At 49.5% G+C, this 26,187-nt stretch overlaps 1 protein-coding gene and 1 long non-coding RNA gene across 4 annotated transcripts in view; one reads left to right on the forward strand and one right to left on the reverse strand.

The window, feature by feature from the left end:
• Nucleotides 1-26,187, forward strand: part of CNTFR (ciliary neurotrophic factor receptor) — a 206,388-nt gene that overhangs the window by 19,899 nt on the left and 160,302 nt on the right. The window contains exon 1 of one of the 3 annotated variants that reach the window (XM_057413643.1): nucleotides 15,188-15,309. The exons of the other annotated variants lie outside the window; for them this stretch is intronic. The gene's annotated coding sequence lies outside the window, so the exon portion shown is untranslated. Of the gene's footprint in view, nucleotides 1-15,187; nucleotides 15,310-26,187 lie in introns of those variants that run through there. 3 annotated transcript variants of the gene reach the window in all.
• Nucleotides 12,802-19,328, reverse strand: LOC130601514 (uncharacterized). Its single transcript, XR_008972690.1, has 3 exons — nucleotides 18,876-19,328; nucleotides 15,217-15,288; nucleotides 12,802-12,931 (listed from the first exon to the last, which is right to left on the reverse strand). It is a non-coding gene; the product is annotated as an uncharacterized LOC130601514 (long non-coding RNA).

Below are 26,187 nucleotides of genomic sequence, written 5' to 3' on the forward strand. Positions count from 1 at the left end.
AGCTGCAAACTGACATCACCCATTCTGGTGAGCCCTTGGCTGTCCCCTTTTGATCAGGAGGAAAAGGGATTAGGGTGACTTTTATATTGCAAGAAGTTGTGCTGGGCCTGGAGGGAGGCTAGGATCACTAGATTGATCATCCAGTCTTGATCCACTGGTGATACTGTTAATTACTGTAGTCATGTGTTAATGTGACGCCTAGACCAGGGGGACCTGTCATACCCTTCACTTCTTGCAAGCTCTCCTGATGGTGACGATCATTCCTTTCACATAAACTGTAATCTGAAGGCAGTGTGCAGGTCCCTGGGAGGCAACGAGTCTACTTAAGCACATCAAAGGCCTTCCCAGTTGGAATAGTGCAGCCCATATTGCATTTGTAGCATGATTTGCAGGCTTCCTGCTCTGCTTCTGGTACAAGCATAGCTTTCAACCATCTGCTTGCCCTTGAGCTGCAGGGCAGGTGTCTTGGTTGGAGCAGTGATGTGCAAGGATGCTTGCAGAGCAGGGATGGGCTGCCTCGTGGCCACAGGGTAAACACCAGCAGGAAAGATGCTGGGAGTTCCCAGCTGCATCATGTGTTCATTGTGCTTTGCTGGAGTGATGCTTAGGCAGCTGGGAGCATTTTGGTCTTGCTTCCCAGCTGCAGTGAGCCTGTGCCACTGAGCTGCAAGCAGAAAACTTTGCAGCCTCTTGCTCCTTGTGTAGATTATGGCAGGCTTGCTTGGTGCTTGGGGTTAGAATAACCCTCACAGGGTCCAGCCTGCAGATGTGGTGGGTTGCAGCCCTGGCAGCACCATGCCTAAATGCCCAATTAACCAACAGGTAAGTGGAAGTAGCTCTTTCTTCAGCAAAAATCCAAGTACCTGCTGGTTGTGCTCCCCTGGATAAGGCAGAGTCTGGGCTGACAGAGTGCAGCCAGTGGAAAGCATGCCGTTAACTCTCACATGTTGCTATTACAGCTGGCTGTAAATCATTTGGGGGATTCCTCTGTTTCCTCTAGGTAAGTGTAATACAAAATTTAACCTCCTTAAGATAAGGTCTGCACCTGCTACCTCCACCCTGCAACTGTGGGTCACTTAAAAATAACAGCACTCAGGTTGCCTTGAACTGAAGGATGCTGTTTGACCTTCAGGCTCTGACCAAGAGGTGCTCCACAGGCAGGTGAAGGAGAGGAGAATATTTATTTATCCTCTTGTTCCTTGCATCCCTGCCTTTGAAATGCTTTGAGCTGTTTAGGGAGTAGATAGTTAGGAGTCTGGCAAGGATGAGAGGACAAGGGCAAACTGTCACTTGGTGCTGGTCCAGAGTACCCAAGGAGCTTGTGTAGATCTGCCCAAGCATTCTTGCTGATGGAGGATGAAGAGTGTGGGCTGTTGGCAGCTGATGACAGCCCCACTGTACCCCTCTCCCTGAATCTGCTGGCCCAAGTGCTCTTCCCTGGGGGACAGGCACCTGCCAAATGGCACTTTTGCTTTCCCTTCTGTTGTTCCCCACAGGGCTTTCACATGCAAAACTGCCAGATTTCAACAGCATCTTCCATCTCCTGGGAGGCAGACATGGGTAAGCCCACCCAGTGCTACCTGCAGTCCGCTTGGTCAGCCCTGGTGCATCTCCAGGGAGCTCATAAGCAATACTGGCAGGTTCCCTGTGCCCAGGAGCAAGAATATCGTGGCAGTGCAGGGAGCAGGGCATGGGAGGTCAGAAAGGGGACTAGGAGGTCATGGCTCAAATCCAGACAAGGCTGGTGTTACCCTGGGCTCTACCACCTTAATTGCAGGAGGATATTGCTGTTGTGTGGGCAGTGCAGCAGATGTTACTGTGATCCTTTTAACAGGACACTTTGGAGGTAGTTAAGAATTAGGTCTCTGGCCCCAGGTACAGCGCTTGGTGCCCTGTGGTGCCTGGGCTGAGGACACGCTGGCAAAAGGGTATCTTGTGGCAGAGCACAAAGCAGGTTTCTTTGAAATGCTGCAGAAGGAAAGAAATCTCCCCTCCTGTTTGTTTCCAAATCCTTATCTGGATTAATGGATGGATTAATCTGATTGTTAGCATGACAACACTGTGACTATCTGGATGATAACTTTATTGTCTTCAGCAATAATAAAAAAACAATTGCCTGTTTCTTTTTCAAAGCTGGTGGTTTCTCATCTAACATTTGGTTATGCAGAGATTAGGCCAGCCAAATCTCAGGTGGAATGAGTTCCTGTTTTGGTGCTCAAATGCATAAGGACACCTTGATCTGCTGTTAAGGTGCATGTACATCACCCACATCCTTGCTGCATCAGGGAAGCAGTGGGAATTTTAAGGCCCCATTGGTTATAAGGTTTCTTTCTTTCCTAGTCTTGCTGTGGCCATGAAGATTGAGCCTTCAAGACAACATTCTTTGTCTTCTAAGGACCATTTTTCCTCTTTTGACAAACATCTATCGACTGTGTTTTGAAGTGTTGCAACATTTCTCTGCTTACAGAGCTCTCTCTTATAGCTGCTTGTGTGCACAACTGCTGCAGTATGGGTGTGAGGTTTTGCCTTTGCAGCTGGTTTGGGGCTGTGATGCCTTCAATGTTCTGGGTTGAGAAATGCTGGTCTGGGGAGCATCATGGTGCTGCATGGGGCTAAGAAGGGAGAGCAGCAGGTGGAAAACCTCTCCTCCTAGAATGGGTTGTGTTTGTCTCTTCTTGTGTCAGTCAGTAACGCCTGACTGAGCCCATCTTGCTCGGGAGGAGTTTGTCGCTGCCTTGCTAGCTTGGAGCCTTTCTAATGTGCTTCCACAGGCATTTACTCCTGTGTTTTCTCCAGACCTGTCACCAGCTTGGAGCACAAACCACTTTGGGATTGAATGCCCTTGTGTTATCATTTGGAAGTACATGAGGGGAAAAAGACTTTTCTGGGGGACAAAAATGACCTTGTTGTGTTTGAGGCCAACGAGACATCAGGCTGCCTCTAACTAGGTGCCTGTGGCTCACTCTGTGTGTATGAAGCTGAAGCCTTTGTTTCAGGGGCTGGTCACATCTTCTGTTGGTACCTGCAGCTGCCACCTTCCTATGACAGTTATTGATCTCCCAGGATGAATCTTTCTTTTATCAAGCATCTCCATATGAGGGATATTTCCTTAGCAGGGGAAGCTGCGGAGAGAAGAGAAAGGGCTTTCTTCTGCCCCCAACCCCAAACTCAGTCCCTCAATGTCAAAGCACCCTGAAGTCTCTCTAACACCTTGGATGTGTTCATGCAATGGCACGGAGGCTCGGTGCTTGCCTTTGGCTGCTCCTGGAACCCAGGCTGTGCCAGAGCCCAACATCAGACTGGTATCTCAGCTGTCCCCTGAGCTGTGCCACTGGCCAGCAGACTCCAAAGCTGGTAGCCCATGGCGATGCAGTGCAGGAGCTTCTCTTGGCACCTGCTCTCATGCGCTTGGCTGCAAGCCCTGCGGTGTCTGCCATCTCTGCTCGGAGGGGAAGGGCCTGCTGCGGGTTTGATCTTGCCAGCTGCTGGCAATAGCTCATTTTAATTTCCGTAATGGACCTGGTTCCTGCGGAGATGGTCTGGAGAGAGATAAATCAAAAGCCTTGGAAGAAGAGGGGCAGGGGTGCTAGGTGAAGGAAGAGCCCATCTAGTTCCCATCCAGTTTCTTCCTCTGTCTGTTGTCTTTGCCAAGGCAGACCTGCTTCCTGCAGTCCTGGATCCTTTCCAGCACCTTATAGTTTACCATGCTGAAGACGGTATAAATCACGTTTGGAAGATGCTGAACTAGAGAGTTTCCTGACCCTGATGGAAGTGGGGAGGGGGGAATAGGAGTGAGAAGAGCTGAAAAGGGGAGGGAACTGAGGCTTAAGTGAGTGGGAAATGGTTTCTGGGTAAGGGTGAATATTAAGCAAGCAGGAGCCTGGCTCAGCATGCAGCCAGGCTGTTTGAAAGGAAGACGGTGTATTGCTACAGCGTGTCACTGCTGCTTCCCATCACCCTTTCCTCTACTCATCCCAAAAGCTTAGCATTTGGCATGGGGGCTGCAGGAGCTGGCTTGGAGGTGGGTGATGTCTCCAGATCTGTGCATCCCACCAGCTGACAGAGGAAAACTTCACTTCTAGGGATATTCCCATAAGCAGCTCCTGTGTTCAGGTTGGCCAGACCTCTGCTGCTTCCCTGGTTGAAGCTAATGCTTTAAAAAAGAGCTGTCTTGTTTTAGCATATGGGCTCTGTACAACATATCTTCTGGATGATCTTTTCTTCTCTCCTGGACAAAGGGACCTGGAATGTGCTGCCAACACAAGTTGTTCTCCTGTAAGTCTTCTTGCTTAGCTACCTTTTTCTGCATGTCTACTAATGCCTCCTGTTCTAACCATTTCTCAACCCTAATGAGCATTGAGTATTTTTGTGGTGAGCTAATGAAGTGTCCCTCAATGTCTTTTGGAAGATCCTTCAAGTGAGACAGAAGCTGTGAGATGCTGGGGCTGGACAATGAGTGACCTGGGGCCTGCATGTCCATCCAGGCATCTCCTGGGAGGATCCAACCAGCCACGGCAGCAGAATAGAAGCAGCCAAAGGTTAATGGCGGAGAAGAGCTCCCTTGTGCTCATGCAATGCAAAAAAAAGCTTAAAATAAAAATATGTGACTGAAGAGGAAGAAAAATGTCTTCCCTTTTCCAAGTTATCTCCTTCTGAGACTGACCAGAAAGGTACTGCTGCCAAGGTGAGGAGGCAACCTGGAGGACTGCAGGAAAAAACTCATTCAAGTCAATAGGCAGATAGGATTTGAGATATATCCCTGATACTCAAGCACTGCTGAGTTAAATTCACTCTCCTGCATAAGCTCTAGGAGGGAACTTGAGCTGCACAGATGATTTTGGTGTTTAATGTTGAGGCCTGAGTACAAGCCCACGTGTTTCTAGCTGCGGGTCCTTCAAGAGCTGTAATGTGGCTCAGTTTTGTCCATAGCATTCTCAGCAGCTCCTCTGCCTCTTGTCTCTGTGCTTCACTCTTTCCTGTTTGCTTGGACCAGAACGAGCCTCACAGCTCTTAATGAGCATGGATAATACAGATCAGAAGTGCTCTGGGAAATGATGTTTTCCTTCAATTATCTGTGCTTGTCATACTTGTGGTAAAGGGAGGAAGTGTCCTCGAAGGTGAAGGTTGGGTAGAGATCATGCAAAACCAAACCAGACTTTTCTTCGGCTTGTGCTTAAAGTCTGATTCCCTCCCTCCCTAATCAGGCATGCCTTTGCACTGACGCCTGAGAGCCATGCTTGTGCAACGATGTTTGAGCTTTGCACAAGCAAAGTGGGTTGGTTGCTCCAACCTCCTGCAGAAATCATTGCAGATTAGCGCATCAAGCAGCGAAGAAGAAGCACGCAGCATGGGCTGCTCATGGCCTGCAAATAGTTGCTTTCCTCTCTCCAGGCCTGTTTTTTTACCCACCTGCTGTGTCTGTGTAGGCTGTAAATCTTTACGAGCAGGGCCTCTTGCTGTGTGTTCCATGTTGGAGCTGCTGTCTCAGCTGGAGGCTGTGGGCATGCTGCAGAGACAAGAGCACAAACGGATGGTGGGGACAAGAGGGCTTGGCACCATCCCTGCTGATGTAGTGATACTGGGATGCTGCTATTGTGATGGGATTGTGAATAAGCAGAGATCTGGGGACCAAAGTTCTTGTGCTGGTTCTGGTTGCCTTCAGGAGAAGGTAATGGGAATTGTGTAGTCAAGCAGTGAATGATTGTTATGGGGTAAGAAATTCCAGAGTCAGAATTCTTGCTGGGGGCTTGTAGAAAGCTTCATATCCCAAGAATACACTGCCCAAGTGCATTTTTAAGTCAGTGATTCAGTACCTGGGGAAACTGAAGTAGAAACTGAACTTAAGTGTCAGGCTCTGGAAGGTGTGAAGTGGCCCTGGAGGATTGTTTTGGGGAAAGAACCAGAAAAGGAAGAAATTTAAGAGACAGAATACAGCAGTGAGGGATATAAAATGGAGAAAAACAGAAGTATGCTCATATAATGGGTTTCTGGGGAGACTAGGAAGAGTGGGCACTACATTAAAAACTTCAGATGTCTGCAAGGATGATGATGGATGCCAGAGAGGAGTGTGAAGGGTGCACCCTGTTGAATGCAACAAGATGAGTCTTTTAAGTTACAGTGTGGAGGTGTCTGAGCTGTATGATTTCAGCCCATCCAGCTGGTGATGGAAGGAGGAAGAAAGGCTTTTCACAGTACTACCAGGGAGAGGAAAATACAAGGGAGACAATAGGTCTATTAAATAGCATAGGTTTCTCACCAATTTATTTCCTTTTTCTGAAATGACAGAGATCCTCACCATCTTTTTATACCTGTCTCTAGCAAGATTAAAAAAAAACCCAAAGAGATGTGGGGGAGACAGGGAACAAGATGACTATACAGAAACAGCTATTAAGGAAAGCTTGAAGGTTCTTTGCAAGCACCTCAAATGCTTGGCTAACCTCAGTAAATACTCTTCAAAGCATTAGGGGAGTTAGTGATTGAATGTAAATAGCTGGTGTTCCTTTGTTTTAAAACCAAAAAGAATGTAGTTTGGTGCCAGGGGTGTTGACAGCGCAGGGTGGTACCAGGCTGAGGGACAAGGTGGGCTCCCAGTCTGGTGTTGCTGTCCCTGCAACATCATCCTGTTCAGTGTGATGTATCTGCTGCCTCTCTTGCAGCTTGACTCCAGGGATTACAGGCCCAGTCTGGCAGTGACTGATCTGTGCCATTTATTACTTAGCTCAAGCAGGCATCCTGGGCAGCCTTACTTTAGAGGTGAAGTGAGTGCTGTAGTTTGAGGGAGGAGTGAAGAGCAGGCTTCAGTGCTGCAGCTGGGTTTTAGAGCAGTGTTTGATGCAAGTTTTCCCTTGTGAAAATGGTTTCAATATGGAAGCAAGAATAAAAGGACAGTGAGGCTTCAAAGTGCTGGAAAAGCAAATGGGGAGCCTGTTCTGACCTCTTAAGGCTGCTGGTCAGTCCTAATTGATGCTCCTCCTGATCCAGTGAGGATAACTGACTTGCATTTCAAAACCAGCATAATCTGCCTTCCCTTTTTCCAAAAGATCATTGGCCTTACTGTCTTACACACCGTCTCCTTTGGTAAGTCTTGCATATGACATAATGAATGAAAGGAAGGTGCAGAGGGACATCTCAGTGTGGGCTGTCGGTAGAGGGTGTTGCTGTGTGGCTTGGCTTCTGGTTTGTCTTTGTGGCTGGTCTGTAGGGAGGAAACAGGGGCATCTTCAGTGCTCATCTGCCCTCCTCTGTGACAGCCTGGGGCTTAAAGGTAGAGTGGCTTGCAATTGGAGCTGAGTCCTGGGCATAATGCTCCCCAGCCCAGGCTAGTGTGTTTGCCTTCTTACAGTGACCCGCAAGCTGAGTTGTCTCCTTTGTCTTTACTTTGTGGGATCTGAGCAGCCCCAGAGAAGGGTTCCACTGCCAGCAGAAATCTTCTCCCTGCACTCATACTTTGGCAGGGGGCAATTAAGTCCTCTCCTGATTGTTTCTTGGCTTAGTTGAACCAATTGAGCACCAGAGGCCGTGGCTGCACAGCACGCTTTCCAGTTCCCGACTCATTCTCTTAATTCTTCTTGGAAGCTATTCCACTTCCACAACCTCTTTTTATTGCAAGTATGGACACCAGCACTGAAAGCAGAAGCCAGGAATAGTCTCACTGCTCTAGCAAGAGCTAATACTAAGGTCATGCTGTTCAGGATGCTCCCTGGTGTATGCAGGGTATTTTTTCCCCTTAATTATACCACTGCACTTGAACAGCCTGACTTGTGTGTAGAAGCCACAGAGGAGATTTGGAACTGCATTTTAGGATATATGAGGCTCATTTAGGCCAACAAGTAGGTTGCATTATATGGCTGTGCTGGCGTACTCAGTGCTCAGACTGGAAATGTAGCTTCAGCAAAGAGGACACGGCAAGGGAAGCCAGTTGCCCTTGTGACACTGGTTTTGCAGCTGATGCAACAGAGCAGGGTTTTGCTTATGCTGTGGCCTTGATCTGAGGGTAGGGATGAAATAGTGATGATTACTTGGGAGTATCGGTTTTCCGCTGAGCAAGTAGGTGGAAAGTCAGGCAACAAAATTAGCTGAATACACAAACAGTCTGGGCTGGAAGAGGTTTTCTCCCCAGGGAGAGATTAAGGCATGTGGTGTCTTACGTAGTAGTGATGGCACATGTGCTCTCGCCGTGCCTTGGCGCTCTGAGCTGACAGTTGTTGAGATATTGGCTTTGTGTTCTGTCCTCATCTCTCCCAGCTCCTTTCCGGTGACCAGCTGGGGTAGAATATCTTGTGACACATGCTCAGTCCTTCTTGCTGCTCTTTTCCCACAGGGCGTTGGGTGCTCTGCCCCAAGCCCTTTCTCCCTGGGACACTTAAGCTCAGTTTCATGTCTTGCCTGGATCCATCTGCAACTCTTCAGGATGTGAATGGTGCTGTGGGACAGGCAGGGCCCTGCAATCTCTGTGCCCACTAGATTGTGCCAACTGAGCTTTAGCAGTAGGGACCATATCTTTGAGCATCATACAAGACTTCAGAAATAGCACTGCACTCTGACAACCTCCCTGAGCTTCTGGGTACTAATGTCAGCACATCAGGTCCTGAATACAGAGCAACTGGCACCTCAGCCTCTTCCCTGACACACAGGATTGCAGAGGGGATGGGTGCAGCGAAGCATAGCAATAAAAAAAAGCTGCAGATCCTCAGTTGTTTGGCTTCTGGAAATATAGGAATCAACAAAACGCTGTTTGTCCTGGCAGTAGGCTGGTGTGCAGTGATTTTCCTTGGCTTACTGTAGCCCTGGTCTCTGTGGGAGGCTGTAGCTCACAAGGGCCCTGCAGGCAGCATCTCAGTTTCCTGTGCTGGTCCCATAACATCCTACCCAAATTCCGTGAAAGGGGGAAAAGAAATAAATCGGTTGTTTTACGTTTTTTCTGCGAGTCGGTCATGTCTACTGTTTGGTGTCACAAGACCTTCGCAGGAGGAAACTACAATAAACTTGATACGGGAGCCAAAAGCTTTCCACAAAACCTCAAGATTATCTTATTTTTGATAAGGATGAGAGCTCTTCCCCCAGGCTCTCCTAACAGGATGTAGATAAACACTTGGCAATGTCCAGACCTAAAGTGCCTTGGTGGGTCAGAATTCACAGTACATGACAAGGCAGGAAGAGGCTTGAAGCTGTTTCAAGTGATGATGCAAATAATCTCTTTAATTCTGCTTTCAATTTACGTCTGCTGATGAGCAGGGAGGAGTAGCAGAAGTCTTATATTCATCTCATGTAACTTGGAAAAGAGAATGAAACTTGAGGAGCTGCCAAAAATATAGCAAGGATGTGAAAAGAGCGTAAGGAAACTATAACCTAAAAGGATGAGAAACGAAAACTGCAGGCTACTGCAGGGGGGAGAGTGAAGCCCTGAAGTGTAAGGACTTTGGATATTTCCTGTGCTGAAAACATCAGGCTTCAAGAGGTTTGCAAATGGAGTGCAGGGGCCGGGTTTCCTGGTGTAGAGCTTGGTGTGCCCCATGCTGGGTTCCCACCAGCTGCCTGGCTCCAGATGTGCAGTTGCCCTGTTCTGGCAGGAGTGGGGATGGCAGAAGAACTCTCTCCTGGTTTCCTCCTTTGGAGTGCATCCCTAGGGTATTTACCCCCTTTGCTCTAAGGCTGCTGGTGGCTACTTGTGAGCAGAAGTTAACAGTGTCTTTCCAGTGCTTGCAGATAGCAGCTTGGCCTGGTTCTACAGCTGCTTTTGAATTGTTTTGACTCACATCCTACTTACTGGGAAGCATTTAGCACAGGGCCAATAGCGCTGGTGTCTTGTAGCCCCATTGTCATGGGTGTGTGTCACCAGAAAAGCAATCAAGAAGGAATTCCTGTGTCAGAAACAGGTCTGGGTTTTCTATTCCCCATGTCCTGCCCCAGTCTTAGTCTGGCAAACCCTTAGGAGGTGCACTTAAGTAGAAACCACACAGTGCAGAGAACTGGGACCATGTCGTGCAAGGCCTGAAGGTGGCATGTGGCTCTGACCCCTGGGTTGTGCAAGCTGGGGGGCTTTTACTCTGCTTCCCTAGACCCACCACATCAGGCAGGGTTTGCAACCAGGAAGCTTCAACCAACGGTTTGGTCTCCGGTTTCTCATGGCCAATGTTGGATAAGGCAAGTGTTGAGTTGCATCTCTTCCTTTTCACATTCACCCAGAGACCCCCGTATCCTTGCTAGTAAATTATCAGCCTAAATTTCTTCATAGCAAACTGCAAGGTAAATAAATGTTCTCGTTAGAAACCCTCTTTCGCAGTGAAATTGACCCTTTTGGTGCTTCCATATGCTTCAAGAAATCAGAACAGTTCACAATTAAAAACAAGCAATGTTTAGCTCCTGCGAAGGGAAAGAGTCAGGCACCAGAAAGACTGTCATTTTAGCTGTGCTCTTACAAAAGAGGGTGTTACAGTAAACTTGCTTATTTCACTGAGGGAGAATTCAGCAGGCTTGATGGAAACCGGATGAGACAGGCAGGGTAAATGGATTTTGCTGGCCGAATCGAAAGCAAAGAAACATGCAAGTGTGGTGGCTGGTCAAGAATTGACTGTATCTTGCAGAAACCAGGAATGAATTAGGGACAGAGAATTAGCAATGGAACAACATCTGTGTAGCTGTATTCAAGGTCTTTTTCACCTGTGGTATGCCTTCGATGTCAATTGAAAGCAGTGGGCGGCATAGCTCTGTTTAACTCCCTTGTTGCCTTCTAGCTCTATATGTGCTCCGGAGTGGTTAGGGGCACCAGTCCGGCATCTCCTTGAATGGTTCCGTTGGGCTCCAGCAAGCTGCTATTGAACCATAGAACCAGCTAGGTTGAAAATGACATTTAAGATCAAGTTCACCAGTACATGCTGGTATAAGGCAAGCTGAGGGGGCTTCCTCTGGACACAGCATTCCATGTGCACAGCTGCTGGAGGTGGCCAGGAGCTAGGGAAAGGGATGGGTATCTCCTGGTCCTTGATCCCAAGGAGGAGTGGTACAAAGCCCTGCTGGAGAGGGTTCACCAGGGTTTCACCAGCTTTCAGGGGTGGATTTAACTCCCCAGATTGCAGTGTTCCACCCTTACTGGCACAAAGCATTTTCTCCCTGTTCTTGATGGACCATCAGAATGGACCCTCCGATGGAGTGAGACCTATCCTGCCCTGCTGACAGCTGAGGGGAGGGCTACGAAGGTGGAGTACTGGAGAGATGTACAGCATCTTATCTGTCACCTCTTCTGCAACATCTCACTGACAGCAACATGAGAGCAAGGCACTTGTCCTGGTGTACTGCAGGCTTTCATCTCCCTAAGCAAAGCTACCTGTTGCACTATTACAGCTACCAGAAAGCACTGATGCCATCTTCCATCCTGGGCTGGAGAGATGTATTGGGTTTGTGTGGCAAGATCTTGGTAACATGGGGGCTATAGGGGTGGCTTCTGTGAGAAGCTGCTAGAAGCTTCCCCTGTGCCCTATGCAATCAGTGCCAGTTGGCTCCAAGATAAACCCACTGCTGCCCAAGGCCGAGCCCACCAGCAATGGTGGTAGAACCTCTAGGATAATGTAGTTAGAAGGTCAGGGGGGAATGGACAGCAGAAAGGAGTGAGGATGCAAGAGAAACACCTCTGCAGACAGCAAGGTCAGTGCAGAAGGAGGGCAGGAGATGCTCCAAGTGCTGGAGCAGAGATTTCCCTGCAGCCCTATGGGGCAGCCCATGGTGAGGCAGGCTGTGCCCCTGCCATGTAGGTCCATGGTGTAGCAAGTACCCACCTGCAGCCCATGGAGAAACCCACACTTGAGCAGGGGGATGCCCAAAGGAGGCTGTGACACCATGGGAAGCCTGCGCTGGCGCAGGTTTGCTGCAGGATTTGTGACCCTGCAGACCCATGCTGGAGCAGCTTGTTCCTGAAGGGCTGCACCCGTGGGAGGGATTACACTCTGGAACAAGGGAAGACTGTGATCAGGAGGGAGCAGCAGAGACAATGTGTGATGAACTGACCACAGTCCCGATTCTCCATCTCCCTGCTCTACTTGGCAGGGATGGAGGTAGAGATATCAGGAATGAAGCTGAGCCCAGGAAGAAAAGAGGGGTGGGGAAGGTGTTTTTTTAAGACTTGATTTTATTTCTCATTACCCTGCTCTGATTTGATTGGCAATAAATGAAATTAATTTCCCTGAGCTGAGCCTGTTTTGCCCATGACAGTAATTGGTGACTGCTCAGTTGGTGAATGTTCTCTCCCTGTCCTTACCTCAACCCATGAGCTTTTCATTTCTCTCCTCTGTCCAGCTGAGGAGGGGATTGACAGAGCGGCTTTGGTGGGCACCTCCTGGGGACACAGAGCGGGTTCTGGGCTTCATCCCCTGGGGGTGACCAGGCAGGCTCACAGCGGGGTAGTGGGCAGTGCAGCTGGGCATGCTGTGTTAACCCCAGCATGATAAAGCAGCCTCAGAGCTGCTGAGGGCTCTGGATAGTATGTGAGCACAGCTGCAGCAAAACAGCCTTTCTGGTGTTATTCTAAAGCAAACCAGCTTGGCAGGGGAAGAGACTGAATGCCAGATTGAAATGTCCTCCTTAATGACACCCCAACATATTCCTTTAGCAGAGCATCTTCTTCCCTAACCAGGAGTGACATTGGCCAGGTCTAATGCACAATGCAGGGCTTTTGCATAACAAATCTGACCTGAAATATTAGGACAGTGGGCTTAGTTCTGGCACATTGACTGTCTTGCCTCCTCTGTAAGCAATGAAGCAGAAGCATGCTCGTTAATAAAAAATACTATGCTCTGCCTCTTGGTAGTGGCTTTATTTACTTTTGTAAAGGGAAGTTATTCTCCATCAGTATAAATCAGAAACAGTTGCCAGTGCTGCATCCCTTGGCAGGCTGCTGAACTCCAGATAGAGATGAAGAGCAGAGGGGCTTGAATAGGGGCTGCAGTAACCAGGTAAAAACTAAAGGAAAGAGGCAGGGGCTCTCAATATTTGGGAAGCTTCTTGGGGACAGGTGGCCTGGCAAGTGCTGAAGAAGCGTCTGTTTAGCATTAGAGCAGTGTGTCCTGCAGTGTAACCTATGGTGCCTTTTGATCTGTGGGCTGATAATCCAGAAATGGCTCTCGGACAGTTGGTTTGCATTTTCTGTGCATTTGAAGTCAAAACACCTGGACTCCCTCTGGATCACTGATGTTCTGGATGAGGTGGAAACTGGAGATGTGATTGGGCTCAAAGCCTCCATTAGCTGCATCTTGCTTGCTGTGTTGGAAATGGCTGGACCTAGAAGCCTCTTTTAATTCTGCAGACAGATGCTGGCTGTTTCTGTGTTGGTTAGTGACACAGATTGTCTCAGCATCATGATTGGTGTTAAGGATAAATGGAAGTCCCATACTTTAGGATGAGGGTGGGGTGGGAATCAACCTTACACTGGTCTCAGTGTTGAGGGTAAGCTAAGTGTATTGCCTCCTCATCAAAAATTAGATCCTTCAACGTATGAGGTGTATCAGCAGCACTTCAGTCTTGCAGGGCCATCAGAGTCCCTCCTGCTTCCAGCACAGCTTGGTGCTGTGTACTTCTGTGTAGTCCTACCACTGCTCCCTTCTGGTCTTGTCCTCTGCCAACCTCTCCCTTTCCCACAGGGAGACCTGATCAGTGCCTGGCTTTCTCCTTCCCTGCCAGGGTGCTGCCTGCATCCCCCTGTCTGGCATCTGGCTGCCTCCTGAAGGGAAATAGAGCTGGCTTAACTAGGGGAGGGGGGCTCTTATGGGATGTGGAGGCAGACAGTGCTTTGGGAAGCAGGAAAGGTATCACTCTCCTGCTGCTGTCATCTCAGTGCAGGCTTGCTATGGAGCCACAGATGCTGTGGGACTGGGCAGAGGCTCTCTAGCTCACTGGAAGGTTTGTTTCCTCTCTGCAGCCTCCTTTGCTACCTCTTTGTTAAACCCTTTGAGCTGATGAGGTCTGAAGAAGCTGGACCCCTTGTGAAGCATGTTCTAAGATGGGCATCTCTTAGCACTGGGTTGTGGCTGCTCATTACAGGGTTTTTACCTGGCTGGCAGCATGTCTGGGCTCAGCAGCCTGGCAGGAGGTTGCCTGGATCAGGACCTGTGATTGTCCAGCTGCTCTGGTGGCTTTTGCAGCATCCAGTGAGCTCTGTGCTGCTGCCAGTGCTGGAGGGTGTTGTGTAGGCTGGTGGTGCTACAGCTACATGGTGCTGTCCAGCTCCCAGGTCATGTCAATTGTATGTCTTTGAAGGGACCTTAAAGCTCATCCAGTTCCAACCTCTGCCATGGGCAGCAACACCTTCCACTAGAGCAGGGTGCTCCAAGCCCAGTCCAGCCTGGCCTTGAACACTGTCAGGGATGGGGCAGCCACAGCTTCTCTGGGCAACCTGTGCCAGGGCCTCATCACCCTCATAGGGAAGATTCCTAATGTCTAATCTAAAACTCCTTCATCTTAAAACCATTCTCCCTTGTCCTGTCACTACATGCCCCCCACACCTCTCCATCCCTTTGCCTAGATCTCCCAGCCTGGCAGTGCAGTGGAGAGAAGCTTCCATCTGGGAGCAGGTACCAAACAGTAGCAGGCTTAACAGAGACCTTCATTGGTGCCACGTGTGGATGCTACATCTGCCACAGAGATGCTGCCCATGGGTCCCATCTCCCATGGGTGAGAGGAGGCAGCCACAGACATGGGGAGGCTATTGAGCGCCTTTTAGTAGGAGGCCAAGGCTGCTTCTCCAAGCTGGGAGGACAATGAAGGCGCTGAAGCAGCCAGAGCACTGCCGGGGGCAGAGGGGGACAGGCAGGCAAGGGGAAGCCATGCAAATGGAGACTTTGATGTGGCTGCGAGGAGCGGGGCTGGAGCATTGTTCCTATCACATCACATCAGTTTCACATTCCTCATGCAGGAGTGATCAACGCTTTCAGGGCCAGACAAAAGAGCGAGGAGATGAACAAAAGGGGGGGGGTGGGGGGGGGTGGGTTACCTACTGCAGAATAGAGCCAGAGGATGAATTGCTCTCTTGGCAAGCCATGGAGATGGGCTGGCGGTTGCTGTGCTTTAAAGCACCAGCTTAAAATGTTTGTCTTTTATTTAAAGTAGGATAAAAAAAAAAAAAGGTAGGAGAAAGGGTTTCCTGTGTGCAGAGGAGGGGATAAATAAGATAGCGTGACAAGGATCTGTGGTCTTCTTACAGTCCCTGGCATGGTCTCCACAAGTGATGACTCTCAGCTTACCACAGAGGTGCATTGTGTCCTCTTGAGACAGAGAGGTTGGCAAACATGGGTTTGACCCGGACTGCAGAGAAGAGTTGAGAAGGTGAGAGAACTTGTGAAGGAACCTTCTCCCAGAATCAGCAATATAGGTGGGTGTGGAATGGGGCTGGCCACCGATATCTGAAGACTGGACTCTGCAGGACTCACAGAAGGTGTTGGCCCTGGTTCACTCCCTGTTGGAGTGAGCCATGGGTTGTGCTTGGCTCTCCTAGGTTGGGCTGTGAGGAGATGAGGAAACACTTAATCTTTCCTGCTGTCTGTTCTGGGTATTGTGCCTGTTGCAGCAGAGGAAACTTGCTGATGGGCTTCACTGGGCTGGGTTTTGCTGCGACTGAAGAGCAGCGATGGGGCATGCGGCAGAACATGGCACAGGGTGCATAAGCCCATGTGTGTGCTTCCATGATGCCATTCAGCCTTTGCTGCAGCCCAAATGACCGAGCCCAGAGTCACTAAGTGCTAGCTTTGCTCACTTACTTTCCCATCCTTGATCTCTTCTGGCTTTTGACTCTCTCTGAACCTCAGGTCAACCTCCAGCCTTGTCCTCAGTTCCGCTTTCTCTGGTGTACACAGCTATCCATTTACCTTGGGGAAAAGTGCATTACACCAACTGTCTATTTTCCCTTGTATGGTCTATCTGTAGTTTGGCTTCTGCCACTAATAAGTGGAAGTGCATCCATCGAGGATGCTCTTAGTCTTTCTTGTTCGTCCCCAGAAACCTTTTTCCTATGGAAGCATAAACCTTGAGCATTCTCCCTACCTCACAGCCATCCCCTGCTCTCCCAGCCCCATGCATGGCTCTGGATGCCCCCCCTTAGCCCTGACCCACGGGCCCCTCTCCTCCCTCCAGCCCCGGGCCTCTCTGCTTGAAAGGCTGTCAATCAGGCTGAATTGTCTGGTGGTTTTGTGATGTGGAAAGACTCCCACCAAGGAGTCAAGGGCCAGGCTGAGACCTTTAAACTCGATCCCATTTGCGTCTTAAATCAAACAAGAATCCAGGTCCCGGCATGGAGGGGGAGGTTTAAGGGGGTGCAGAGGCTCAAAAGCCTCCACTGCCCCTCTGCCTGAGTTTTCCTGGATCCCCTTCCCCATGTGCACTGTGTGGAGCAGGACATATGCCCATGGCCATGGATTTTAGAGCTTTCTTCCGTCTGCAGCCCTTTGCTCCAGGTCTGTCCCAAGATGCTGGGGTTGGCAGCAATGCTTCTTTTAATGCTGGCCCTTTGACCAAAGCCTGCAGCCTGGGGTTCATGGCAGTGAGGGTGCTCTGCTTTGAGCCCAAGGTTAAGGGATGTGCTGCAAAATGAAGACTGTGCCTTGGGGAAGGGAAGGTTTCTGGGATCTGCTGTTGAGAGCACATGGGGCTGGGCAGAGCTGCGCTCTCAATGCCTCGGGTCTCACCCGTTTGTGGTGCATGGGAGGATGTGGGTGCAGGAGACAGGTCTGTGGCTGACGTTCTGCACACAATTGTAAGGTTAAAAGAAGGGTCTTTGCCTCCTCCCAAGATGGTATCAGCAAGCTTGATCTTTTCAGACTATTGTCGCTGAAGAGGGGAGAGTGCTTTGGTCTCTGTCCTCAGTGTGCCTGTATCTTGGTGGCTTGAATCACAGTGCCTTGTGCTGCAGGTCACCCACTGGTGCCCTCAGAGTGGGGGCAAAACCACAAGGAGGCATGTGAAGCTGCCAGAATAGGGCATTGGGCAAGTGAAGAGACTTAAACACCTTCTGTTGTATCTATACTGTGTGTAAAGATGGGCTCAGTCTCCTCTGCAGATGGAAAATCATCTTAAATGACAAGATCATCTTAAGTATTTCTACTTTTCCCTCTAGAAGAGGGTTTGACCACGGCAGAGCTAGTGCTGCCTGGTTTCCCTATTCCATCTCATTTGGGCTGATGGGGACCCTTGACCTAGCACTGCTGCAGAGAGGAGGGAGAGCAGGGCTGGGTGGGGAACCAGCTTCTGCAGCTCAGCTCATGGCTTTCTCTGCCTGCCTGTGAGCAAAGAGTTTGCTTTTTCCTCTTTTATTTTTCCAACTTCTTTTCAAAGTCCACGTAGGTGAGAGATTTCACTGCGCCTTCCCAAGGGAAAGTTGCAAATCTCTTTTCCGTTGACTGAGCTGTGTTTTCAGGAGAAGCCTGGAGCTGCCTTAAGACATGTACGAGCTCAGAAATGCAGTGGCTGTGTTTGTTTTCGTGTTCTGGGCAAAGCCCGGGCTGCTGCCAATGCTAAGTAAATACAGAGCTGCCCTAATGAGTGACTGCAGTAGACAGGGCCGTGCTCGCTGCCTGCGTGAAGCCAGATGGATCTATCTGGGAACTTGAACAGCAGCCTCCTTGCGACTAGCTAAAGCAGAGCCACTGGCATTTGGATTACCAGCTCTCCTGTGCTTTTAACAGAGTGCCAATGTTTGACAAAACCATTAAGTTAAATTAAGCCCTACGCATTTCAAATGGATTCGGAGACTTCTGGCTGACTCGCTATTAGCAGAGCTGTCTCTTCTCCCTTTCGTCTTTCTCTTTTCTCCCCCCTCTCCCTCCTCCTCCGTTTTATTCCCTCTGTGCAGCTGGTTTTACTGCTGACATTTAAAAAGCAACATGCTGGGACTCAAGGAGAGACCTGGGGTTGGGGATGGCACTGCTGTGAGCTCAGGCATGCAGGGTCCCGCTGGGGTGGGCAGGGAGGATGCTCGGAAGGTATTTGCTTGGGGCAAGCCCCGCATCTCACAACATGGGCATGGGTTGGCCAGGGATACTCCAGTCCCTGCAGGACCCACGGCTGCTCCACTCTTGCCCATTGCCAGTGTTATTTATGGCACAGGCTGTTACTCTGCTGGGCCATTTCCAGAGAGCAGGGAAGGATGCTTTTGGCTCCAAGGGGCTCACAGCACAAGGGCAGGGGATAGCTGAAGGCGTCTGTGGGAGCGGGAGCAGCAACAGCAGCATGGTCTGTCCAAGTCACCTTGACTTGCCTGGGGCGAAAGTGAAGGACTTTAGAGAGGCACAGGGCGATGACCTTGTAAATGGATGCATGACCCAACTGCTCCCCTGTGGCGTCGGCTGCTTTGTGTCCCTGATACTGCTCTTCACGCCTGTGGTGAATCACTGGGGCTAGGGGGTGGTTGCTGGGGTCTCATTTGCACAGCTGCATCTCAACTCTGCAAGCTCTGCTAGTCACTGGTGTGAAAAATGCTGTCAGATTCCCCCTGCCCATCTAATGTAGCTTTTCTTGGGGCAGGAGAACCCCTGTGGGACCTCACTGAGGCTGCTGGGGGAGCTGTTGCTGCCCTGAAGTGTGTTTTGGGGGTGGGCTGTGGAGCTGAGGAGGGTGAGCAGAAAGCCCACTTATGTCACTATCCCAGTGGAGGGATGGATGGCCTGTGCTTTGGGACCAAAGCTGAGCTGAGGTTTGAGTGGGGTGGAGAAAGAGGCAGAGTGGTGTCATAGGGTGGGTTTAAAGGATAGAAAAACACTGAGTATTACAGGAATGAGGGGTTTCCCGGTAGGAAATGTGCTGAGGGGATCTGATGGAGCTCATGGACTAGGGAGAAGACACAGAAGTTAGATGGTAAATCAAAACGGCTTGCTGGTGTCTGAGTCTTGCAGCTCTCTTACCTGCTGCCCTGTAGTCCTGGTCCATGGAGGCACATTGTGTCAAGTGCTGTCTTGGCAGACAACATTCCAAGTAGCAGCTCTGCCTGCAAGCTTCAAAGTATGAATTGCAGATGATGTGGGGACTTCGAGCATCAGAGAAGCTGGGCTTGACTGAAGCAGCCTTCCTGCTGAGTGTGTCACTGCTCCTTCCACTGAAATGCCCTCAAGCACCTCTTGCCGCTTGATCTTTGATGCCTCAGCCCCATGTTTATCGGGTCGCTGTAAGATCTGGCCTCTTGATGCATGCAGGTTCCCTCTTGCTCTCCCTGTCACAGCTTGCCTGGAGGGGGGCCAGGAGCTGCTCCTCTGACTGGGAAAGACTTCATCAGAACAACAACATGGCTGGTCTTGGGTGTGCAAAGCTGGGGGGTTAAACTGTGGGAAGCACCTCAGGGTGCAGCCTGCTTCCATTGACACCAAACAAATGGTACCTGTAGCTATATCTTCCTCATGTCACTGCCCATGGTGGGGGACTGAAACTGGATCAGTTCTAAGGTCCCTTCTAACCTAAACCATTCTGTGATGCCTGGTGGGTGCAGCCCCCACCTCCCCACCAGTCTCTTCTTTCTCTGGGTGTTCTCTTATTATCTCCATGTTCATTAGTGCTGATATGCTCAATTGCATCAGCTTGTTTTGAGGGACCAAATGCAATCCTGCGCCTTCATTTGCATCCCTGCTGCCTAGCTGTTGCCCAGGCAATGCCAGGTGCTTTGACATCATTACCCAGCCGACTGGCATCCTCTCTGCCCCATTAACCTTGTCGTAATTGACTTCGAATTGAGGGAACTGGGAGGGGGAGGGCATGGACTACTGTGTTGAAACAGCAACTGTTTGCATTGCCATGGAGCAGGGCTCTTTGTTTTTTGAAGGAAAAACTGTGACAGTCAGTTATGGTTACAACTAGATTTGGGAAGGGTTTCTTGCCCTCTAGGAAGCTGCGCAGTCTGTTCTGGTTTGCAAGATTTCCCCACCAGCATCTCCCTTGGGAATGTGATGTTGAAACTCATTGGAGGTTGTCAACAGGGAAACTTGGAGGATTTGTGGAGGAGAAGAATGGTGTAGGGATGCTGAGAACAGCAGGTCTGTGCAGCCTGGGGAAGGGAAGGTGGAGCAGCGCATTAAGGGAAGGTCATACTGCTGTTTCGAGCCCCTCAGTGGGTGGGGAGGAGGACTTACTTTGGAAGCACCCAGCACCAGGGCAGCAGGTGAACAGCCCAATTTGGAGCATCTGACTGCCTGTCAGTCATCGAGAAGTGCCTTGACCCCATGAGTGTGGTCAAACACTGCAACAGGAATAAGAGATGGGAAAGGTCCAGCCTTTAAGATGCTCAGCTGTGACCTGTAGCAGGCCCTGTGTGACCTGAGCTGGATGGTTCTGCTCCACCTGCAAGGCATTAGGTTGAGATCTGGGCCAACCTATGTTGCTCTACAGCTCTGATCCTAAATACATTCTGGTAACTAGCAGTATTTTCTTTCTTCTTAGTTAAAGTGTTTTTCTTTTTTCATTCTTTCATTTTGTTTTTAATTAAATACTGAAGTAGCATGAAACTTCTCTGGAGTTTTTCCTATTTATAGGTAGATTAAGCTTTTGTCACGCTTTCCTTTGGCCCCCTTTTGAGCCAAAGTCACCCAAACAGATGCTTCGCTACAGAATCTCTGTCACTGATTTGGCATCTTCCAACAAGCTTCACTGCACAGTCTTCTGTCAGCTTCAGTCAATTTTATTTATTCACCTTCTGCTTGCACAGCACCATGGTGGCCAAGTCCTCCTGCGTGTGCTCGTGACTTGTGCTGTATGTAATTTGTTAGGCTTAATTGAGCTCCCCGAGGAGAAGGGTGGTGTGAGACCGGATGGATGGAGGTCTCATCATCAGCTGCTTGATGGCCAAACCCTGCAGAATGGGTCCTGCTCCGGCAGAACCCTTGCAGGATGCAGGTCTGTCCAGCATGGCCAAGTGCTGTGGTTCTCTGTGCGAGAGAGGGTCTTCCCATGTGCTTTAGAGTTGAGGCAAAGAGGTGCAATGCTTCAAGCTTTACTGACCCTTATTAATGAATTATTATTCATTATTTATTAATAATTTATTTCATTATTCATTACCTGTTACTAACTAAAAGAGGAGGTAATTCTGCACTGTGTTTTTCAGCTTTCCAAGAGGCAGAACTGAGAAACTTGCGGCAGAAGGGGTTTCTTCACCTCTAGGACCTCAGCTGGCTTAATCTTAACTGACTGGCATGCGCTAATTCTTGCATTGCTTCATCTCCTCATCCTCTGCAAGATGAAGGAGTACACATAGGGACAACCAAAATGAGGGCTTGTTACTGTACAAACCTTTAAGTTCTACTGGGATGTGGTGATAGGGAAATTGTTAATCCCCTGCAAGCAAAGTGATCTTTATATTATTGCATCTGCAGTCAGTGAGCCACGGGCACAGCTCTGCCTCTCTTTACCCCTAGAGCTAAAAGAGCTTAATATCAATTGGCAGCTTAATTTGTAATTAATAACTTGTTCTCTTTTCTTGAAATGGCTTGCAGAGGGGGTTGACACCAGGGGCTCACACAGCCTGCAATATGCTGCCATCAGCTGCAGAGGAGCATCCTTAGGTTTGAAGGGGTGGGTTTGGAGATGGAGGTTGTTGGAAAGCAAGGAAACAGCCCTGGCAGGGGAACGTGATGTGATGTGATGACTGTCCTGGAGATGAGTCTGGGGGCTTGGAAGTCTAATGCTTTTCTGTCTTTGAGTCTAGGAGTGCTGGCTGATAAACCTGGGGCAAGTCTTGCTTTACCCTGTGGCACCACTATGCAGACATCCATGGTGGGAGGGTTTGGGAGAGGGGCATGCAGAGACTCTGGGAGCTTCACTGTCCTCTCACCCTTGCAACCCTGTGAGAGCCAGCCCAGCAGTGATAGAGGTTGTCCATGTGTTTGGTGGGCACTGCAAGGGGCTGGCAGGGCCATTGTTCCCCTCTGCTTGTGGGAGCTCCTCCAGCAGCACAGATTGAGTGTATCCTGGAGCTGCAGTCCAACTTGGGATCTTCCTTATTGGGATTGACATATGTCATCTTACTTGAAGCTCTTGGTGGGTTTTCCTTCCCTGCCCGTATGGCTTGTTGCTTTCCTGGCCACACCAGCTGCTGGGGGAAGTGGGGTGGAACTCTGACTTGCTGAGTGCCTTTTGCACAGGGAGCAAAGGTCCCTGCAGTGAACAAATCGGGCATTGCCTTCCAAGAGTGTCAGTGAGTGAAGGGAGAGGCAGCCCACAGAGGTGCAACCAGCCCGGGGTCACCCAGTGAGGGTGGATTTGACCTTCCTCATAACCTGTGGCTACCTACTAGCTATGTGGCTCTCAAAGTAGCCTTCTGGATACTGTCCTGCAAGGAAGAAGAGGGAAGAGCTTGATGTAATGGTGATGATCCTCTTTTTCCCCACTCCATGTGAGCAGTTGAGAGGACTCCTGCTTCTATGTTCTTCCCATCCCTTGCATGGTCTGTCTCTCTCATTTCTCTCAGTGCCAGTACTCATTATAGGCCATAAGAGGTGTGTTTCTTTTTCTTCAGTATTTATTCCTGAACAACTGGTTGCTGCTCCATTTTCTGAGAGCTCCAAAGAAAGTGACTATGACATGTACAGGGAGCAAAACACTTCTATGTTTCACGTTACAGAGGAGATGGAACAGATAATGCAAAGTGGATATGTGCAGCCTTGGGAACTGCCGGAGAATAGTGGCAGGATGCCAGTGCTGGGTGATGCTGTGCACATCCCAGGTTGGCTGGGACCCTGGTGTCTGATGGACAGTCAGTTGTAGGTCACTTCAGCCTTGTCTTTACTATGTGAGTTGGCGTAGCTGGGTTTGAGATTTTTTCCTCTATTTCAAGACTTCTCAATGCTCATCTGCTTAAGAGAAGTGTTCCCTTAGCATTTGAGGCCCTCTCTGTGCAGGGAGAGATTTGCATCTGAGTTGCTTGGCATTCATTTGCCATCCAGTGGGTCTCATGTCTGGAAAGGTCTGCATTCAGGGCAGAAGCCGAGTTAATTTGCACTGGAAGGCAGGCATGCTTTGTTTTGCATGTTGGTTTCTTCTCACTGAAATCCCATCTGAGGTATTCTCTTCTATTATTGAAGCCATGTTAGGGGGCACGGCAGCCTCCCTGTGAGGCTGGGAAAAGAGAACTATCCTGAAAGGTGCAAATTAAACCTGTCCTCTGCTATAAGCAGCTATGGCAGTGTTAACATGGACCCTTCTCCAGACTTTTGATGCTCTTTACCTGCAACTGAGAGAAAAATGCTCACAGAGACAGTCCCATGGGAAGCAAAGCAGGTCCAGAGTTCAGTTTGCAGCTAGGCTGGATGAAACGCTCCTAAAATTCAGGGGAAAAGCACCAGAGGGTCTTTAACTCTCATTTGAAACAGCTCCTGAAATGATCAGACAGGGCACAACGCTTTTGTACAGCTTGCCTAGGAAAAAGGACACTTGGGAAGAGCGGCAGCATCTGAGGGATTTTTGGTGTGAAACTTGATTACACAAAAACTTCGTTCTTCCATACATGAGTGCCAGACTTGGGACCTGTGGGTCATCTCCTGTGTCTTCCCACGATTGCATCCTCCTGTGGCTGTCCCAGAGCTCGGTGTCAACTCCCAGCACTGTTACTGGTGATGTTAGTGCATCCTGGGAAGCCCTATAACCATGGGTGCAGCAGGAAGGCTCCTGATGGACTGGGGCAGAGACACCTGTAAACACCTCTGTAGTGAAGGCAGCTCCAGCTGCAAGTCTGGAGATTAAAACCAGGAGAGGCCATAAACCCCATTTGCTGTTAAGAAGCTCGTGGTGTCGCAGGGCTCCTCTGTGCTTTGGAGATACAGTTCACACAGTCCCCAACTCATCCCAGCCTGGGGCTGCTACTGAGGCTCCAAGTATACCTTTTTCATTCCATGCAGCAACATCACCATGGCTTTGCCAGGTAGAAGGTGATGGCTGTGGACTGGCATCAATACTTGAGCTTTCTTTCACCTCCCCTTGAGCCCTGTGGAGGGAAAAGTGCCCGTCTGTAGTGCTGGTGCTGTGCCACCTGCAGAGGTGCTGGTGGAGAAACTGGCTGTGGGCTACACAGGGTTAAGCAGACATTGACAGTAAACAGGAAGAGAGGACAAAAGCAAGTCTGCTGTAATTATGTAGCATTTATTATTAATACGCTGGAATTGCTGGAAGCAGCCTCTGTAATGTGAATACTGATACAGAGGTTCAGAAGACAATTTAGCTCTCATCTGTCTGTTTATTAGCTCCCTCAGCTCTGGCAGCCAACAAACTAAAGCCTCATTTGCTACTGCCTTGTTGCACCCCCTCCTTTTCCCCCCAAACTCCTTGCTATTTCCATAAAGAAACCTGCTCTTTGCTCATCCTCCCGCTGTGCACCACAGCAATGAGCAGTGTGATCCCAGATAAAGCAGACTTTAATCCTTGACCTGAGCCTGCTTGTTTGCAAGGTATGGCCAAAAACACAACACTGGGCTGTGCAGAGCTGTTGCTGTTCTGAGACCAGCACAGGCATGGCTAGTGCTGGCTTGGGATGTCCTACATCTCGGGGTGCAGAGATGCTCATCCTCGGGGCAGCAGCCTTAGCAGGACCATGTTGCATGGGCTGGCACAGCTTGGGGTCCCCAGTTCATAAAGGGGCTGTGACAAGGGGAAGAGGCAGGTAGGGGAGCTATGTGTTGCTTTAGGGAGATGGCTAGGAAATAATTAAAGGCTGCTGTGGTGGAGAGAACAATAAGTTGTTAAACCAGCTGTCAGGGGGTGCAACAGGTTTGTTTTTTCTTCTGTGGCTTGGTAAGATCTATCATTCTAGCTTCTGTCCAAGTCTCTGAGCTTCAGCCTGTTTTTTTCTGCATATCCCAAGCCTATAGGACATGATTCCCTCATGTATTATACAGTAGTTTAAAGAGGATTAAGACAATAGCTAATCTAAGTGATGAATGATGTAGATTGCTCAGCCTCTGAGCCACCAGGGTTTTTCCTGCACACAGATTAGTCAGCTCAGTAGCTAAATATTGGGGCAAACAATATAAATCCATGCAGATAAGCCTCTCTGGCTTGAACAGGATAGAAGTATTTCGAAATGGGCTTCGACACTGCTCTGTGTCTTGTCACGGCATCTGCTGCCGTGTCGCTGACACGACAGATGGGGAAGGAGGCCGATGGCTGCTGACGCACAGCCCGGGTGGCCAAGGAAATACAGCATCCAGCGCATCTCGGTCGATGCTGTTATCGGATACGGATGGTGGCAGGAGAGGGGAAGGGATCAATGATGCTCGCCTCCCTGCCACTGGAGCTGTCTGTCTGCTTGTTGAGATCAGGGGGGCCTGATCCAGCCTCAGAGATGGGGGCCTGCGGCAGGATAATGTGGCCTAAGGAAGGTTTCACTTGTATGAAAGGGGCTGGTGTGGCTGGTACCTGCCCTCTATCCCAGCATCAGCACTGGAATGATGCTGGCAGCTGCCAGGGAGGACGATCCATAGGAGAGAGCTTGGGACTGACAGTGGGTTGTTCCTAAGCTCTGAAGCAGAAGGGTTTAAACCTTTTATTTATATGTCTGGTCGAGTCTGTCAGAGTTGTGTCAAATATTTTTGACAAGCAAAAATGCCATTTGCTTCAGCTTAATGAAAAATGAGTTTTTTCCCCTCTTCCCGCTAGCAACTAGAAGAATTGTAGTTTCAGTTGCAGACCCAAAAAGCTCCTCAAGACAAAGACACACAATACAAAACCAAAAAAAAACCAACCCCTTCTGATAGCTGAGAGAGTTGGCTGTTAGAAGGGATTCTCAGTTGGTGTTTTGGGCCTGTGTAAAATGAGGGTCTGGAGAGCATTCAATCATATGGTATCTTCTTTTATGAAGCTTTCTGGGCATATTATTCTAATGATGTTTAATGGAACTGATTTCTTCATCTCAACTGAGTCTTTTCCCAGCCCCACATCATTCTAATTTGCTCCTCTTATGAGAAGTATGAGAGTCAGGACTGGCTTGACTCACTGCAAACGAAGTGTTGTCCTGGTGGCTGTCTCGTCCCTCCTGGTGGGGATGCAATCATCCCAATGTCTGGCTGTCTATGGCTGAGGGTTGTGTTGAGGCAAAGCTTGCATTAGGACCAGGATTTGTCAGAGGACCTCTTCTTGATTTTTTCCATCTCCTCCCAAAACCATTAGTTTTCTGCCATTTAGTAAGGAGTTATGTGAGCGTCATGGCTTGGCCAACACATGGTCCCTAGCCTGACGTCCTGTGGC

Source organism: Pezoporus wallicus, unplaced genomic scaffold (genome assembly GCF_028554395.1).
Source record: "Pezoporus wallicus isolate ANWC-B61680 ecotype Strahan unplaced genomic scaffold, APGP_CSIRO_Pwel_v1 contig_8776, whole genome shotgun sequence".
Taxonomy (NCBI): Eukaryota; Metazoa; Chordata; class Aves; order Psittaciformes; family Psittacidae; genus Pezoporus; species Pezoporus wallicus.